Here is a 3466-nt window from a genome sequence, read left to right on the forward strand (position 1 = left end):
GGGCAATCAAACCTCAGGGTCCCTGGCAGTAAACTAGAGAAGACACGTAGTGACAAGTAAGCTAGCAAATATGTAATTACAGAGTATGAAGGAAATGAACAGGGTGATGGACTAAGGTACAACAGGTGGAGGAGGAGGACTTCCATAGTGGCTGGAGGAGAGAAGTATGTATACTTGGATTATGCTTTGTAGATAGACCTATGAGAGAAATTTTATGAAATCATTGTGAGTGAATGGAAGAGAGAATTGGGCATGATTCCCAGGTTTCTGGCTTGAGCAAATGGGATAAATATAGATGGGATTTAATAATATGAGGAAAACAGGTTTTTTTTAGAAAAATCAATGATTCAGTGTTTTCATGTTGAATGAGATATGAAATGTCTAAGTGGAAGTATTTATAGAATTGCCATAAATCCCAGTTTGTATATAAGACAGGGCCTGCTTGTTTATTCTGATTATTCCAGTGTAATTTTTTTAAAGATTTTTCTTTATTTATTTGAGAGAGAGAGTGAGAGAGAGAGAGAGAGCGGGGGGCAGGGGCAGAGAGAGGATCTCAAGCAGACTCAGCGCTGAGTGCAGAGCCTGATGTGGGGCTTGATCCCACGATCCTGAGATCATGACCTGAGCCAAAATCAAAAGCCAGACGCTCGACCAATTGAGCCACCCAGGCACCACCCCTATTCCAGTGTAATTATTAATAATGTTCCTTTTTATTCTCAAAGATCCTGGTTTGTGCAGTACATTACAGGGTGATCCTATGTATTGGTGAGACTAGTTTTGGTCAACTGGAGAGGTGTGATATTGTTGTTTGTAATAAGAAACACATATTGGTCTCCCACCCCATTTCTGGCACAGATCTCCTAAAACTTTTGGAATTTCCTGAGTGGTAAGAGTGATGAAGATGTCTTGATATTCTCTAACAAACCCCTTTTAGGCATATCTGTGTTTACATTGATAAGGTAACTTTTGGAAAGCAGCTAAGGATGGGTCTGGTTGCTAGGGGAATCACCAGATGCTTAGGGGGTTGGAAATTTCAGTCGCCTCTCTTCCTCGACCAACATGAAGTTAGAGCCTAGGTCATGTGTAAGGATTCCTTCATTCTTCTAATACTCAAATAACTCTTTGTTGAATATTTGAAAATAAGTACCTTATTTTAGTAGCCCAAAAACATTGTACTATAGCTACTATTATCTGAATTTTATATAGGATAAAATTGAGGGTGAGCAAGGTCTGTGACACCCTCCCTTAAGTAATGCTGCTTCTGTACTTCCAACCTCACTATGCCCCATGTACTTGTTCTTCTTCCCAACCTTTAGTGGAAATAAAGACAGAGAGAGCCATGTTTTCATTGCACTGAAATTTAGAGTATTAGCTTGAGTGTCTGATGGGATTCCTCCTTCGGGAGCTCTCCCACAGTTTGATCTTCATGCTTGAGTATTCTTTTTTTTTTTTTTTTAAGATGTTATTCTATTATTATTATTTTAAGATTTTATTTTTAAGTAATTTCTACACCCAACATTAGTGCTCAAATTTACATCCTTGAGATCAAGATTTGCATGCTCGACTTACTGACAGAACTAGCCAGGCACCCCTAGTGCTTGTGTATTCTTAATTTAAAAACCAACTCTTGGGGCGCCTGGGTGGCTCAGTCGTTAAGTGTCTGTCTTCTGCTCAGGTCATGATCCCAGCGTCTGGCTCCCTGCTCAGCGGGGAACCTGCTTCTCCCTCTCCAACTCCCCCATGCTTGTGTTCCCTCTCTCGCTATCTCTATCAAATAAATAAATAAAATCTTTTTAAAAACCCATCTCTTATATTCCAACAGTTATGAGTGTAGTAATGAGGAGACTATGGCTTCACATATGAAATCTGTCTGGCCCAGAAAATCAGACTTATTGTCCCCAGAAGTAGAAGGAACACAGAATTGAGAGGATATTTGGGCTTAAATCTCAATTTTGCCACGTGGTTTCTCACTGACACTGGGTAATTCATTTAAATTTGAGCCGGTTTCCTCATCTCTAAAATGAGCTTATTAATATCTGCTCTTTCCAACTGACAAAGATTTATACAGATTAGATTAGGCAAGCCATGTGAAAGTATACTGCTATGCAAATTTAAGTTATATAACTTCTTTCCTTAAAAGAAATATTTTGAGTCATCCTTTCATGTCCTGAAAGTGAGAATAAAGGAAATTCATCTAGTCATGAATGTGGCCTGATCTTAATGTTAGAGAGGAATCTGGGGCAAAGTAGAAAACACAAAGAATGATATAAAGAATTTCAATTAGTTAGAATTCAACTAACCCAAACCTTTAATTAATCCGGATTAGTTTTTAAATTTTTTTAAAGATTTTATTGATTTATTTGAGAGAGAGAATGAGAGAGAGAGAGAGAGCATGAGAGGGGGGAGGGTCAGAGGGAGAAGCAGACTCCCTGCTGAGCAGGGAGCCCGATGCGGGACTCGATTCCAGGACTCCAGGATCATGACCTGATCCGAAGGCAGTCGCTTAACCAACTGAGCCACCCAGGTGCCCCTAGTTTTTAAATTTTCTGATTCTAAACCCCAAAAGAAATTTCTTGGATTTATCTTGTGATTTATCCCATTGTCCACCCATCTACATTACCTCACACCGGGTAAGTGTGAGGATGATGGCGGAGGGAGATGTGGGATGGATGGGGTCCTTGATGACACCGATGCACTGCTATCTTGACTTGCTCTGGAATCCCCTGCCCCTGGACTTTGTTACATGAGATTATAAATTTCTGTATTGTTTGAAGCTCCTTCAGTTGGGCTTAACTGTTATTTGCAACCCAGAGCATCTCAATATTTTTGCCTCTACTAATTTTACATCAGGTAATCTTTATTCTCATCGAAGATAGGCTTATATGGGTCTTTGATCTCTTCCTCACTAGAACTAACACCCAAAGGCACAGGGCTTCCTAGAAGCAGCACACAGCAGAAAACAGATAAAAAGCAAAAGTTCATTCTAGAATCAGAAATTTATCTCACTCACTTGCTTCATCTGTTCTGTTGAACTTCTGATAATTGACTTTGGTTGCCTGGACTTGGGTATATCTCTGTCTTTTGTTGCCTCTGCTGGTGATCTGAATTTGGCCATATATTGTCTAACCTAGTACAGTCTTTGCCTATTTTAATGTCATCTTCTCTTACATTCTCACTTCTATTCGGCCCAGCTCCTCTTTTCCTTACTTAATAACCGCATGATTACACATTTCATCCCTAGGAATCGTACCTATCCTTATTCAAGCAAAGCAGGAAATGATCATTCTGGTGCTTTTCTGAAGCCGTTAAAAGATCACAGAAATTTACACATGAGAGAAAATGGCATCTAGCAGGGTTACCTCATTTACCGAGTCTCAACGGTGGACGATGGCAGTGCCAGATTCAACCCTGAGTCCATTTGTCTCCCAGTCTATTTGGCTGCTAGTCATCATGCTTTTCATTTCTT

The sequence above is a fragment of the Eumetopias jubatus genome, unplaced genomic scaffold (assembly GCF_037043125.1).
Source record: "Eumetopias jubatus isolate StellerSeaLion01/CBP00866 unplaced genomic scaffold, mEumJub1_p1.0 scaffold_1, whole genome shotgun sequence".
NCBI lineage: Eukaryota > Metazoa > Chordata > Mammalia > Carnivora > Otariidae > Eumetopias > Eumetopias jubatus.